The following is a 16,819-nucleotide window of genomic DNA, read 5'->3' on the forward strand; positions in this document are numbered from 1 at the left end:
TTGAAGATTGGAGTAAAACAAAATGTAAACTTTGTCCGAGGACACGATCCAAGCAATGCCTGCATTTCAAGAGACAGTGCTTTGAATTTCTACATGTTTGCCTGCTGAATGCAGATTGCAAAGATAAATTCAGCAAACACAATTTTTTGGTGCAGTGAAGCGCAGCGTTGCAACTAAAGCAACTTTGTCTTCTGAAGATTTCGGAAAGCAAAAGACAGGCTGAGCTTATAGACTCATAGCAAGGTTACAAGCACGGAAGTAGGACGTTCGGCCCATCGAGTCCTGCCAGCTCTCTGCAAAAGCCATCCAACCAATCCCACTCCCTCGCCCTAACCCAGCAGCCCTCGGCATGTTTACCTTGAAAGTATTTTTCAGTTCCCTCTTGAAAGCCACGATTGAATCTGCCTCCACCACGACCCCTGGCATTGCATTGCATTTCCTAACCACTCACTGTGTAAAAAAGGCTTTTCCTCAAGTCACTTTTGATTCTTTTGCCAGTCACCTTAAATCTATGTCCTCTGGTTCTTGACCTTTCCGCCAATAGGAACTTTTTGTCTCCATCTATTCTGTCAATACCCGTCATGATTTTAAATACCTCTATCAAATCTTCTCTCAATCTTCTCTGTTCAAAGAAAAACAACCCCAGCTTCTCCAGTCTATCCAAGTGAATAAAGTCCCTCATCCCTGGAATCATTCTCGTTCATCTTTTCTGCGCCCTCTCTTAGGCCTTCACATTTTTCCTAAAGTGCGGTGCCGAGATCTGGACACAATACTCGAGTTGTGGTCGAACTAATGTTTTAGAAAGGTTCATCATGAATTCCGTGCTTTAGTGCTCTATGCCTCTATTGAAAAAGCCCAGGATCTCGTCTGCTTTTTTGAACCGCTTTCTCAACCTGCCTCACTGCATTCAACGATTTGTGCACATATACCCCCAGATCACTCTGTTCCTGTCCCCCTTTTCGAATTGAGCCCTCTAATTTATATTGCTTCTCCTCGTTCTTCTGACCGAGATGTATCACCTTGCATTTTTCTGCGTTAAATTTCTATATCCTCTTGAAGTCTATTACCATCCTCCTCACTGTTCACTATACGTTAAAGGTTTGTGTCATCTGCAAATTTGGAAATTGTGCCCTGTACACCCAAGTCCAATTCATCAATAAATATCAAAAAGGGCAGTGGTGCGAGCACCGACCTGTGGGGAACATTACTGTACACCTCCCTCCAATCCGAAAAACAACCGTTCATCACTCCTCTCTGGTTTCTGTTACTGAGGCAATTTTGTATCCATGTTGCTACTACTCCTTTTATTCTATGGGTATCAATCTTGATGACAAGGCTATTATGAGGCACTTGATCGAAAGCCTTTTGAAAGGTTATATACACCACATCAATCGCATTGCCCTCATCAATCCTCTCCGTTACCTCAACAAAAACTCTATCAAGTTAGTTCAATGCGATTTGCCTTTAACAAAAGGCCAAATTTATACAAGGAGCTCGAGCCTCATTGATTGAGGCTCCGAACTGCCCACGAACAGGGATGGGATTCCAGGTGCCTTTTATTTGTTTCTTCAAAAGTTACAAACGATTGGGACAAAAGTTAAGGTTTCACCGAGATTTGAACTCGGATCGCTGGATTCAAAGTCCAGAGTGCTCACCATTACACCATGGAACCAATTTATTAAAACACGCGGCCCCCCTCACTTCAAAGATACTGGGCTCCTTTATCAGCATCGCTGTGGCGCTGCATCATTTCCTGCACGAGGCTCATGGCAAACCTCTGCCATCAGCAAAACATCAAGCACTGGTCAATCGCAACCAGCCATTTTGGCTCCGCCCTTTCTCATCCTTACTTTCAGCTTCCCCACTTTCCCCTCTGATAAGTGTAGATGATTTGCCAATCACACAGCTGCTGTCAAATCGATCGGTTCCCTCGTTTCTACTTTTGTTTCACACTGCGCAGTGCAGCTCGTCTTGTTGGATAATCAGTGCATAAACTTTGCAAGGCACTGAAGCATGAATTTCGGGTTGAAAAGAGCTCGATCCTCACTGATTGACGTGGAGATGCCCGTGATAGACTGGGGTGGACAAATGTCAGGAGTCTGACAACACCTGTTTTTTTTCCAACAGCTTTATTGGAATCGCAAGCTTGTGAATAGTGAAGGACTTCAGTAATACATAGACAGACTGGCGAAATGGGGAGAAACATGGCACATGAAATTTAATGCTAAGAATTGTGAAATGATACATTATGGTCGGAAGAATGAGGGGAGGCAATATAAACTAAATGGTGCAATTTCAAAGGGAGTGCAGGAATAGCGAGACCTGGGGTGCATGTACACAAATCTTTGAAGGTGGCAGGACAAGTTGAGAAGGCTGTTAAAGAAGCAAATGGGTTCCTTCTCTTTATTAATTGAGGCATAGAATACAAAAGCAAGGAATTAATACTAAACCTTGATAAAACATTGGTTAGGCCTCAGCTTGAGTATTCTATTCAATTCTGGGCACCAAACATTAGGAAGGATGTCAAGGCCTGAGAGAGGATGCAGAGGAGATTTACTAGAGTGGTGCCATGGATGAGGGACTTCAGTTGTATGGAGAAACTGAAGAATTGGGGTTGTTCTCCTCAGATCAATGAAGGTTAAGGGGAGGTTTGATAGAGGTGTTCAAAATCATGACGCGTTTTGATAGAGTAAAAAAGGAGAAACTTTCCAGTTGCAGAAGGGCAGTAACATCACAGGTTAGATACAGATTAAAGCACCTGGCAAAATGTCCCATCAAACATTGTCAGGGCAGGCACAACACGGGATAGGAATAGATTAAAGTTCCCTCTGCACTGACCCATTAAACATTCACAGCAAATGTACAGCACGGGTTATATGCAGAATGAAGCTCCCTCTACACTGTTAAATCAAACACTCCCAGGGCAGGTACAACACAGTTGAGATACACAAAATGCTTCCTCTACTCTGTGCAGATTACATCTCGGCCAATATTTCAGATACAAGGTGGCTTTGCTGGAAACACTGCTGATGTCTTTCCATATCTCTTCACTGAGTTATGACGCTCACAATCGCCATATCCTGGTCTCTCTGCACCTCTGTACACCGTTCTCTCACTCCCTCTGCTGATATCTCTCTGTGTCACTCGATCCGCTCTGTTCTGTGTGATGCAAATGGACAATGAGACGGCTGATTAAAAACATGTGGCACAGTGACTCACACGGACAGAGAGAGACTCAGGCTGAGTGAACCACAGGGGCTCGTCCACAGGCTGCAGACTGCACGGCGTTACAAGGGGACATGGGAATGGGTGGAAATCTGGGGATTATAAACGGAATGGTGTAGATGTGGAGAAAAGAGCAGAACAAATGGGGAGCATGGGGTGAAATCATCGGAAGACAGGTTAAAAAACAGACAAATAACAGAAAAACAAACAGCAGGTTAAAATGATGAAAATAAACTTATGAAATAGGACAATGGACGTGATTGAATGAAAAGAGGATCCTAAAGACAATGAGTTGTCTCAAAAACAGCTTTTCAATTTTTTTCGCCTTTCCGCTCAGCTCAGGTGTGTTGGATGGAAGAGCAGCCATGTTGACTCTTCACTGCCCTCTGGAGTGTCCGAAAGGCAGCCAATCGGATCAAAACAGCGATTCTTTTAATTGGAGTCAGGTGACTGCAGGTTGCGCATAAAAGTTGCTGGCCGGAGGTAAAAGTGAGAATTGAGTTATTTAGTATCATGGGGGATTTTGAAGTGAGAGGTTTGTTCCCGGTGCTAGTGTTCGATGGAGCGTTTTGTTGCTCTGATATTTGGCAACACTTTCGCGGCCAGAGATGGAGGTGTAGTGCGTGGTGCACTTGGTATGATCCGCCACTTGACAGTTGACCTCACTCACCTTGCCCACTCATGTCAAAGCATTGAACTTGTTCTTGCACTGCATCCTGATGCTTTGCGCTGAAAGTGTATTTCTCCCCCGCTGCCTTCCACATCCTTTTGGATATTTGTGCGGAGGGCCCCTTGCTCCCCGCAAACCACTCTGCGGATATCTGATGTCCCCACTTCTGTCCCCCTCTTGCCCCAACGTCTGTGGTGCACCAGCAGAGAATCATGTTGCATGCACCCTCGCAGGCCTGGTACCAACACTGATCGGCAGATTGGTGAGGTCTGGCGTGCAGATTGGAAGATGTGGGATTTCGTTGTGCTCAAGCTTTATTCAATGTTTTAACATAACTCATCAATGTGTAAACAAACGGATGGGACCTGCATCTGTGTTTTACGTGTGCGATGTCTGATCTGCATTCAGACTCCATGCACAGAGCAGACTGTTATTTTCATCAAACAACAGGTACCAGCTACCTTCAAGAGATTTCTGAGAAACATCCACCCTTTATGAGATTCAGCTTTCTGCTGGTGGTGGAAAGTGTGAATTGCATTGATTCCCGGTGCAAGGCCCGGAACGGAACGCTGATTGCAGGTGAGTCCTGGGGTGGGCCGAACCTTGCATCCTGCCTGCGCAGTGCTCATTGGGCGTTGGGTCATAGCACATCACGATACCCCCGCCCAAAACCGAACCCGATCCTATTTTCCCCCCAGGTGTTTTATTCCCGCTGTGTTATCTCTCTGGCAGATTGCAGATAAGTGTTCAACTCGCGGCCTGTTCCCTTGACTGGTCACAAGCAGCAACAGACAGACAGAGCGTGTCTGACCGCCCTGAGATGTGGAAAAGGCATCAGTTTAGGACAAATGCATCAAATCAAATGTTCATCGGGCACCGAGAGAGACAAAAACCTGAGAGAAAGGCAGAAGGAAATACGGACATCCTTGATGTCTCTCTATTCCATCCCCAACCGTTCAGTGTCGGGTAAAAATGTCAGTGCAAGTAAATGTTCGAGAATCGGCCAAAAGAACAAATAAAATAATCCAAAGCTGCTGAAACCCGGAATCGAACTCAGAGACCTTTAAATTTTCAGTTTAACGCTCCTCTCAACTGAGCTATTTCGCACCCAGCAGAAAATGTTTTTTTTGGTCATCCTGTTGGAATAAAATATAGCTCCGGGTGGACTTGCCCCTCCCGCTCATTCCTGACTTCGGGATAATGAGACCGACCATCAAGGGGAGATTTACTCTGACTGTCGTTGAATCTCATTTATGTCAAACATTCCTTGAACTCTCTGCCGGGGGGATTCAGAGATGGGGTTCGCCATAAACCAGCTTCCACTCAATTCCCAGCTTAATCAGTGAATCGAACAACAAACGCTGGACATAGTTCAGGTTATATTAATAATAAAAACAGAAAATGCGGGAAACACTCAGCAGGTCAGGTAGCATCTGTGGAGAGAGAAACATCATTTCAGGTCGATGACCATTCATCAGAACTCTGTCCACAATCTGATATCTGGTGATTGAAATGTGGTTTTCGTGCATTTTGACCTGTCATTCGAGGATTATCCATTGAACGAATCAAATAAATGGGCTTTCTGAGCAATATTCATGCGACGAGGTGGCCGAGTGTTTCAGGTGATGGAATCCTAATCCATTGTGCTCTGCACGCATGGTTTTGTATCTCATCCGCGCCATTATTGCATTTACCGTTTGATGTGTTGGTTCCATTCTCATATTCAACCAGAAGTCTTGGGCTTCGCTTCATTCCGATGCCACGGTGGAAAAATTTTGCATTGCTCGCTGAACTCTGCTCAAATCAGCTTGTTCCTGATTGGCGCACGGAGGTGTTGCGAGTGTCAGATGTGAACAACGTGAAGGATCAAGAAAGTGCACAATGACGCCCCGGTCAAGCGAGTATCTGTCCACAGATAATACCTGACCTGCTGAGTGTTGCCAGCAGTTTCTAGATTTATTTTTGAGCTTTCACTACAGCCGTTTTCCTGACAACCTGAAACTTTCCTCAGGGGCGCAGCTTCAAGCACAAGTTTCTTGTGCTCTTCTCACACACAACATCGCTCTTTACTTTCCTACACACTCGCTTTAAAATCTGGATTATCCGCACACAGCTTCCTGCGCCACGAAAATTTGAAACACCTTTCGCTCTTGGCCTGCAATCGCTCCTTTTTCTCCACAGGCGCTCTTTACATTTATCCTCTACTCGATTCAATCCCATGTTTAAACAGAACTATTCAGATCAATGCGGAACACTTCTGATCTTCCTGGGCCGCCCCAACTTGCCACATGTGCACCTCTCAACCGCCATTCGCAGCTCTGCAGCGCTGCCCGTCGCTCACGCAACTCAACTGCTGAAAGAAAAAAGCCAAAAAGCATCAAAACAAAAACCAGTTCTTCAGTTACCATCACCTGGATCACAAGATTCGACAAGTAAAATTCGTGAACAATCGGGCGGCTGTCTTTCCAGAGGCCAGCCCTGCTTTCATCGTGTTTGTCTGTCGAGCGGTCACGCAGATCGAAATGTATCGACTGGTTTCAAGGCGCAAATGAACATTGGTGCGAATCGGACATCTGGCCAATAGAAACAGTGTTCGCAGCACAACAAACTTAAAGGCGTGAGATCATGAAAGTGAATGCTGGAGTCGGCAATGCAGCAGGAAAGTTTCCATGTAATGGAAAGAAATAAGGAAAGGCGGCCTATTAACTGTGCAAGGAAGAAATAGTGGGGAGAACAGGCCAGTTTGAACTGTGGAGCATCAAGTACAGGCATGTGAGAGTGCTGGATTTGAAGGAATGGTTAGGTTTGTGCCAGCAACTTAAAATATTTATTTCTTGTGCAAAAGATTGAATTCTTGATGCATTCTATTAGTGTATGTGGCAGAGAACAAAAGAGGTAATCGAAACTATACTGTAGCTCGTATTCAAACCGAACAAACTGCGACCTCAACGCAGAGTTTGGACGAGGATTCGATGAAGGCGAAGCGCATCAGGTGGGCCAGTGATGCCCGAACAACAGCAATGTCGCGCCCGAACCTGCTTGGAAAAGAAGGATGTTTGGTGTTGAGGAAAAAATAGCAAGCACTTTATACGCTGGCAGCGGTGGGATTCGAACCAACGCCGCCGCAGAGACTGGAGCCTTAAACCAGCGCCTTAGACCACTTGGCCACGACACCACCTGTCAAAGCTCTGCCTTCAGAATCTGATATCTGGTGATTGAAATGTGGTTTTCTTGCATTTTGACCTTTGAGTCGAGGATTTTCCATTGAACGAATCAAATAAATGGGCTTTCTGAGCAATATTCATGCGACGAGGTGGCCGAGTGTTTGAGGTGATGGATTCCTAATCCATTGTGCTCTGCAGGCATGGTTTTGTATCTCATCCGCGCAATTATTGCATTTACCGTTTGATGTGTCGGTTCCTTCCTGAAATTCAACCAGAAGTCTTGGGCCTCGCTCCAATCCGAAGCCACGGTGGATGAATTTTGCATTGCTCGCTGATCTCTGCTCAAATCAGCAAGGAAAAATTGGTGCACGGAGGTGTTGCGAGTGTAAGATGTGAATAACGTGAAGGATCAAGAAAGTGCACAATGACGCCCCGGTCAAGCGAGTATCTGTCCACAGATAATACCTGACCTGCTGAGTGTTGCCAGCAGTTTCTAGATTTATTTTTGAGCTTTCATTATAGCCGTTTTCCTGACAACTTGAAACTTTACTCAAGGGCGCAGCTTCAAGCACAACTTTCTTGAGCTCTACTCACACACAACATCGCTCTTTACTTTCCGACACACGCGCTTTAAAATCTGGCTTATCCGCACACAGCTTCCTGCGCCACGAAAATTTGAAACACATTTCGCTCTTGGCCTGCAATCGCTGCTTTTTCGCCATAGGCGCTCTTTACATTTATCCTCTACTCGATTCAATCCCATGTTTAAACAGAACTATTAAGATCAAGGCGGAACACTTCCGATCTTCCTGGGCCGCCCCAACTTGCCAAATGTGCACCTCTCAACCGCCACTCGGAGCTCTGTAGCGCTGCCCGTCGGTCACGCAACTCAACTGCCGAAAGAAAAAATCCAAAAAGCATCAAAACAAAATCCAGTTCTTCAGTTACCATCACCTGGATCACAAGATTCGACAAGTAAAATTCGTGAACAATCGGGCGGCTGTCTTTCCAGAGGCCAGCCCTGCTTTCATCGTGTTTGTCTGTCGAGCGGTCACGCAGATCGAAATATATCGACTGGTTTCAAGGCGCAAATGAACATTGGTGCGAATCGGACATCTGCCCAATAGAAACAGTGGTCGCAGCAGAACAAACTTAAAGGCGTGAGATCATGAAAGTGAATGCTGGAGTCGGCAATGCCGCAGGAAAGTTTCCATGAAGTGGAAGGAAGACAGGAAAGGCGGCATATTGTCTGTGGAAGGAAGAAAATGTGGGGAAAACAGGCCAGTTTGAACTGTGGAGCATCAAGTACAGGCATGTGAGAGTGCTGGATTTGAAGGAATGGTTCGGTTTTTGCCAGCAACAAAAAATATTTCTTTTTTGTGCAAAAGATTGATTTCTTGCTGCATTCTATTAGTGTATGTGGTAGAGAACAAAAGAGGTAATCGAAACTATACTGTAGCTCGTATTCAAACCGAACAAACTGCGACCTCAACGCAGAGCATGGACGAGGATACGATCAAGGCGAAGCGCCTCAGGTGGGGCAGTCATGCCCGAACAACAGCAATGTCGCGCCCGGTGCTGCTTGGAAAAGAAGGATGTTTGGTGATGAGGAAAAAATAGCAAGCACTTTACACGCTGGGATTCGAACCCACGCCCCCGAAAAGACTGCAGCTTTAATCCAGCGCCTTAGACCGCTCGGCCACGCTACCACCTGTCAAAGCTGTGCCTTCAGAATGTTTTCCACCACAGCGTTTTAAAGGAAGTAATTGAGGAAAATGGAAGATGTTTTCGCCATATTCTTCCAAAGCGCTCTCGATTCAGGAATTGTCCGTTCAGATTGAAAAATTACAAATGTGACTCCATTATTTAAGAAAGGTGAGAGAGAAAAACTGGGAAATTATAGAACTATTAATCTAACATCGGTTGTGGGCAGTTATTGGAATATATAATTAAGGCCATTGTGACTGAGTTCCTTGAGAAATTTGAACTGATTTCAGAGAGCCAACATGGATTTGTAAAGTGTAGGTCATATCTAATGAAGCTATTTCAATTTTTGAGGAAGTAATTGCAGGAGTTGATTTCAGAAGGCATTCGATATATTCAACAGGAGAGATTGTTAAATAAAATTGAACCTCATGCAATTGAATGGAAATTATTGACCTGATTAGGAGATTGTTTATGCGGTGGAAGACACAGAGTTGTGATAACGAAAATGAACTCGAATTGGTATGTATTCGATCAGTGGTGTCTCACAAGAATATGTGCTGAGGCATGAACTACTCACTAAATGCATTAATGATTTAGATAACATAATATAGAGCCATATATCTAAGTTTGCTGATGACACAAAGATCGGTTTCATCGTAAGTACTGAAGATGCGAGCATAAAATTACAAAGAGACGTTTATAGATTAAGTGAGTGGGTAAAATTGTGGCAGATGGATCTCAACGCACATAAATGTGTGATCCATTTTGGACTAAAAAAGGATAGATCTAAGATTTTGTTGAATGGCCAGAAGCGATGAACGGTGGAGGTCCAAAGAGATTGAGGAGTCCATGAACACAGGTCACGAAAAAGGTCGTGGTTTGGTGAAAAAATGATCAAATCGTTTAAAGGAATGTTATCCTTTATAACTAGGGGCGAGAATAGAAAGAGAAGGAAGCTTTGCTACAGTTAATCAAAGCCCTTGTTGGACCACCTATGGAGTACTGTGTCCAGTTCTGGGCACCGCACCTTGGAAAGGATATATTGGCCTTTGAAGGAGTATAGCGCAGATTCACTCGAATGTTAAAAGGGCTCCAAGGGTTTAGTTATGATGAAACATTGCATAAACTAGGCTTGTATTACGAAGAATATAAAAGGTTAAGGCGTGATTCAAGGATTTGCTGGTATCACCACCCTATATATATATAAGATTATCAGGATTTACTGCGATCACCAGCCTATATATTTGGGTTTATCAGGGTTACTGCGATCACCAGCTCACATATCTGAGTGCATGTGGATTTACCGGGATCACCAACAAAAATATTTGTGCTGGAGTTTACTGTGATCATCATCCTATATATCAGTACAGGGGTTTACTGGGCTCACCAGCCTATATATCTGGTTTATCGAGGTTAACTAAGATCACCACCCCATATATATGGGCGTATATTGATTTACTGGGTTCACCAGCCTATATAACTGTGATTATCAGAGTTAACTTGGATCGCCAACCCATATATCTGGGCGTATTGGCTTGTACATTGTAAAGGGCAAAGTGGGGGTGGAATTCCAGAAATTGCTCAAGGGAGCTTCTGGAACAGTGTGTTTCCAGCCCAACTGGTAAGGAAACTGTACTGGATCTAGTTCTGGAGGATGAAGTGGGGGAGTGGGATCATGTTTCAGTGGGGGAGCATTTAGGAAACAGTAATCATAATAACATTAGTTTTAGAATAGTTATGGAAAGGGCAAGGAACAATCAATTGTGAAAATACTTAACTGGGTGAGGGATAATCTCAGTGAGTTTAAAAAGAATCTTGCCCAGGTGGATTGGAATCAAAAGTTGTTTAGGAAAACAGTAATTGAAAAATGGGAGGCCTTCAAGGAGCAGTTATCTCGGGTACAAATGACACAAATTCCAATGGAAAGGAAGATCATTCAAAGCTAGAGCTCCCTGGAGGACTAAAGATCGAGAGATTAAACTGAAACAGATAAAGGAGGCTTATGGCAAATGTACGCTTCATAACACAACAGCGAATCAGGTTGCGTACAGAAAGAACAGAGGAGATCTAAAAAAGGAATAAGAGAGGCAAAGAGAGAGTATGAGAAAATATTAGCAGCTAACATATAAGATAACCCAAAATTATTTTATGAACATAGAAATAGTAAAAGGGCAGTCAAAGGAAGGGTAGGACAGATTAGGGACAAAAAAGGAGGGAGAGGGCATCGTTGAGGTGCTAAATTAATACCTCGTCATCATCTTCACTAAAGAAGAGGATGCTACCCCTGTTGCAGTAAAGGAGGAGGTAGTAGCGATATTGGACAGGATAAAAATAGTTCAAGAGAAGGCACTTAAAAGATTGGCAGTACTCAAAGTAGAAAAGTCACCCTCTCCAGATGTGATGCATCCCAGGTTCCGGAGGAAAGTAAGGGTGGAAATTGCGGAGACTCAGGCCACAATCTTCCATGCCTCTTTGGACATGGGGACGGTGATGGATGACTGGAGGAATGGAAATGTTACACCCCGGATCAAAAAGTAGAGAGGGATGAACCCAAAAGCTACAGGCCAGTCAGCCTTAACCTCGGTGGATGGGGAAACGTTAATAGACAATAATGAGGGTCAAAATTAATTGGTACCTTGAAAACTATGGGCTAATAAATGAAAGGTAGAACGGAAAAGTGCTTTAAAAGACTTTAAAGGCAAATCATTTTTGAGTAACTTGATTGAGTACTTTGATGAAGTAACAGAGAGGTTTGATGAGGGTAGTGAGGTTGATGTTGTGTGTATGGACTTTGAAAAGGCGTTTGATAAAATACTACATAATAGACTTGATAGCAAAATTAAAACCTATGAGATTAAAGAGGCAATGGCAGCGTAAATACAAAATTGGCTAAGGGAGCGAAATCTAAGAATAGTCGTGAAAGGTTGTTTTTTACAGACTGGAGGGAAGTATACAGTGGTGTTCCCCAGGGTTCAGCATTAGCAACACTGCTCTTTTTCATATATGTCAATGACCTAAATTTGGGTATAGAGGGTACAATTTCAAAGTGTGCAGATGACAGGAAACTAGGAAATGTAGCAAACAACGTGGAGGATAGTGATCGACTTCAGGAGGACATAGACGGACTGGTGAAATGGGCAGACACGCTGCAGATGAAAATTAACGCTTGGAAGTGTGAAGTGATAAATTTTGTCGGGACAAATGAGGAGAAACATTATTAACCAAATGGTACAATTTTAAAGGGGGTGCAGGAACAGGGAGACAGCAGGGTGCACATACACAAATCTTTGAAGGTGGCAGGATAAGTTAAGAAGGCTGTTAAAAAGGCATATGCGACCCTTGGCTTTATTTTTTAGGGATTATATAGGGATACAGGGATTATATAGGGATTTCAACTGCCCTAATATTAACTGAGACACAAACAATGTGAAGGGTATACAGGGCGCGAATTAGTTAAATTGCATTCAGGAGAACATTTTTAGCAAGTCCGTAGCAAGCCCAACAATGGAAGGTTCAGTTCTATGTTTAGTTTTAGGAAATGAAGCTGGAAAAAGAGTATCAGTGGGAGAGGATTTTGGTGCTAGTGATCATAATTTAGTTCGTTTTAGCACAGTTATGGAAAAGTGCAAATATAGAAAAGGAGCTAAATTTCTAAATTGGGGAAAGGCCAATTTTACTAAGCTGAGAAGTGATTTAGCAAAATCTGTAAACAGCTAATAGAAGGTAAATCAATGTCGGAGCAGTGGGAGGCATTCAAGGCGAAGATTCAACGGTGGCAGCGTAAACACGTTCCCACAAAGAAAACGGGCGGGGCTGCCAAATCTCGAACCCACTGGATATCAAAGAGCATAAAGGGTAAGATGAGGCAGAAAAGGAAAGCTTGTGTTAGACATCGAGAACTCAATACTACAGAAAGCATAGAGGTGCATAAAACGTGCAGGGGTGAAATTAAAAAGGAAATTAGGAATTAGGAAAGCAAAGAGAGGGCAAGTAAAATCAAGAAAAACGCAAAGATATTTTTAAAATACATTAAGAGCAAGAGGATAACTAAGGAAAGAGTAGGGCCGATTGGAGACCAAAAAGGTGACATATGTGTGGAGGTGGAAGGTGTTGGTATGGTTCTTAATGGATCCCTTGCTGCTTCTTGACAGAAGAGAGGGACGATGCAGAGATTAAAGCTAAGGAGGAAGATTGTGAGATATTGGATGGGATAAACTTAGTGAAAGAGAAATAATGATGGGGATTAACATCTTTAAAAGTAGATAAATCACCAGGACCAGAAGAAATGTATCCCAGGCTGTGAAAAGAGGCAAGGGGGGGAAATAGTGAAGGAATTTGACCATCATTTCCAATTCTCTCCGAATGTTGGCGTTGTGCAGGAGGATTGGAGGACAGCTAACGTTGTACCATTGTTTAAAAAGGGAGCGAGGGATAGTCCGAGTAATTACACGCCAGTGAGTCCAACCTCGGTGGTGGGCAAATTATTGGAATCAATTCTGAGGGACAGGATAAAACATCACTTAGAAAGGCATTGAGTAATAAAGGACAGTCAGCATGGATTTGTTAAGGGTAAGTCATTTCTGATCAACTTGATTGAATTTTTTGAGGAGGGTACAAGGAATGTCGATGAGGGTAGTGTATTTGATGTAGTCTACATGGATGTTCGCAAGGCTTTTAACAATGTCCTACACGGAAGATGGTCAAAAAAGTACAAGGCCATGGGATCTAAGGGAGAGTGGCAAATTGGTTCCAAAATTGGCTCAGCAGCAGGAAGCAAAGGGTAATGGTCGACGGGTGTTTTTGTGACTGGAAGGTTGTTACCAGTGGTGTTCTGCAGGGCGGATTACTGGGTCCCGTGTTTTTTGTGATATACATGCATCAATGATTTGGACTTAAATGTAGGGGTCATGATTAAGAAGTTTGCAGATGTTACAAAAAATGACCGTGTGGTGGATGGTGAGGAGGAAAGACTGCAGGAAGATATCAATGGACTAATCACGTGGGCAATAAAGTGACAAATGCAGAGAAGTGTGGCGTAATGCATTTGGGGAGGGCAAACAAAGCAAGGGAGTGCACGATAAATGGGACGATACTGAAAGATGCAGAGGAAGTGAGGGACATTGGAGTGCTTCTCCACAGATCCCTGAAGGTAGCAGGACAGGTAGATAAGGTGGTTAAGAAGGCATATGGAACACTTTCCTTTTTTCGCCGAGGCATAGAAAATATAAGCAAGGAGTTTAATCTGGAACTGTATAAAACACTGGTTAGGCCACAGTTTGAGTATTGTGTACAGTTCTGGTTATCAAATTACAGGAAGGATGTAATTGCACTAGAGAGGGTACAGAGTAAATTTACGAGGATGTTGCCAGCGCTTGAGAATTTTAGATATGAGGAAAGATTGGATAGGCTGTGGTTGTTCTCTTTGGAGCAGAGGAGGCTGAGGTAAGATTTAATTGAGGTGTACAAAATTATGAGGTGCCTAGATAGAGTAAGGTGATATTTCCCTTAGCAGAGAGTTCAATAACCAGGGAGCATAGATTTAAAGTGATTGGTAGAAGCATTAGAGGGGAGCTGAGGAAATTTATTTTCACCCAGAGGGTGGTAGCTGTCTGGAACTCACTGCCTGAATGGTTGCTCGAGGCAAAAACACTCAACTCATTTAAAAAGTACCTGGATGTGCATCTGAAGTGCCGTGATCCACACGGTCACGGACCAAATGCTGGAAAGCGGGATTAGACTCAGTGGCTCATTTTCGGCCGGCGCGGACACGATGGGCCGAATAGCCTCCTTGTGTACCGTAAATTTTCTATGATTCTATGATTAATAGAGGCAAAGAGTACAAAAGCAAGGAATTTATAATAATCCACCATTAAACACTGGTTTGGCCTCAGTTGGAGTGATGTGTTCAATTCTGGGCTCCTCACTCCAGGAAGGATGTCAAGGCCTTTGAGAGGGTGCAGAAGAGATTTACTAGAATGATACCATGGATGAGGGACTTCAGTTATGTGGAGAGATTGGAGAAGGGGTTGAACTCCTTGGAACAGAAAAGATTAAGGGGAGATTTGATCGAGTTTTCAAAATTACGAACGGTTTTGATAGAGTGAGTCAGGAGAAACCGTTTCCAGTGGCAGAAGTGTCGGTGAGCAAAAGACAAAGATTTTAGATCAGCAAAAGTGCCAGTGGCGACATTACGAGATATTTTGTTCACTCAGCGTTTTTAATCATCTGGAATGCACGGCCTGAAAGGGAGATGGAAGCAGATTCAATGGTAAATTTCAAAAGGGAATTAGAGAAATTATTGAACGGAAACACATCGGCTGCTTTGGGGAAAGCGCAGGGAAATGGGACTAATTTCGAGAGCTCTCTTGAAGAGCTGGCACAGGCACGATTGGCGAAATGACCTCCTCCAGTGCCGTACCTGCTATGATGCTATGATGTTGGGATCATCAGCCTTTATATCGGGGTAGATCAGGATTTACTGGGATCACCAGCCTAAATATTTGGATGTATCGAATATTACTGGGATTAGCCGCCTATATATGTGGGTTTATCTGGGTTAATTGACATCACCAGCCTATATATCTGTGTTCAGCAGGGTTTCCTGTGATCACCGGCCGATATCTGTTGGTGTGTATTGATTTACTGCGATCAGCAGCCTATACATTTGGATTTATTGGTGTTTCCTGGGATCACCATCCTGCACAACGGGGCTTGTCATGATTTTCTGGGATCACCAGTCTATATATCTGCGTTTGTCAGGGTTTACTGGGATCACCAGCCGATATATCTTGTTTATCAAGTTGAGCAGGGATCACTAGTTTATATATGTATGGTTTGTTTTATTTTTACTGGGATCACTAGCTTGTATATCTGTTTTCACTAGGATTTACTGCGAACATCAGACTATATTTCTGGATTTCTTCGGGTTTACTGGGATCACCAGCCTGCGCATCGTGGTTTATCGTGATTTACTGGGATCACCGGTCTATATATCGGCATATGTCAGGCTTCACTGGCATCATCAGCCGATATGCCTGGTTTATCAAGGTTTCCTGAGATCACGTGTTTATATATTTGTGGTCATTAGGTTTTACTTGGATCACAAACTTATCCATCTGTGGGGATTAGGTTTTGCTGGGATCACCATCATATATATCTGTTTGATTAGTGATTATTGGGATCACCAGTCTACATACCTGTGTTCATCAGGGTTTACTGTGACCACCAGCATTTACACCCGGGTTTGGTCAGGGTTTACTGTGATCACTGGCTTATATATATGGAATTCCTGGGATCACCAGCCTATATGTCTGTGTTTATCAGTCGTTACTGAGATCACCAGGCTTTAAGATGTGTTTACAGGCGTTTACTGGGAACACCACCAATATATCTGGGTCTATCGGTGTTCATGGTGATCACCAGCCTATATATCTGGGTGGATCGGTGTTCACGGGGATCACCAGCCTATATATCTGGGTGGATCGGTGTTCATGGTGATCACCAGCCTATATATCTGGGTGGATCGGTGTTCACGGAGATCACCAGCCTATATATCTGGGTGGATCGGTGTTCACGGGGATCACCAGCTTATATACCTGGGTGTATCGGTGTTCACGGGGATCACCAGTCTATATATATATGTGTTTTTCCGGGTTCACTGGATTCACCTTCCCTCATATCTGCGTATATCATGGTTTACTGGGATCAAATGCCTATATATATGGATTTATCGGGGATTACTGGGACCACCAGCCTACATATGTGGTTTTAACAGGGTTTGCTTGGATCACCAGCCGATTTGGAAGAGTTTTTCAGAATTTACTGGGATCACCAGCCGATATATCTGTCTTTATGGTGGTTTCTGGGTTCAGCACCCTTCATATCTGTTTTATGGTGATTTACTTGGATCAGAAACCTATGTTTATCGGGTTTTACTGGAATTAACAGCCTATTTATCTGTTTTTTCAATGTTTACTGGGATCACCATCCTATTTTTCTGGGTATATCGAGGGTGACTAGGATCAGCAAGCTACGCATCTGTATGAATCAGGGA

At 43.6% G+C, this 16,819-nt stretch overlaps 1 non-coding gene across 1 annotated transcript; it reads right to left on the reverse strand.

Moving 5' to 3' along the window:
- Positions 1-1,600: 1,600 nt before the first annotated feature.
- Positions 1,601-1,672, reverse strand: trnaq-uug (transfer RNA glutamine (anticodon UUG)). Its single transcript has one exon. It is a non-coding gene; the product is annotated as a tRNA-Gln (tRNA).
- Positions 1,673-16,819: the final 15,147 nt, after the last annotated feature.

The sequence above is a fragment of the Heptranchias perlo genome, chromosome 35 (assembly GCF_035084215.1).
Source record: "Heptranchias perlo isolate sHepPer1 chromosome 35, sHepPer1.hap1, whole genome shotgun sequence".
Taxonomy (NCBI): domain Eukaryota; kingdom Metazoa; phylum Chordata; class Chondrichthyes; order Hexanchiformes; family Hexanchidae; genus Heptranchias; species Heptranchias perlo.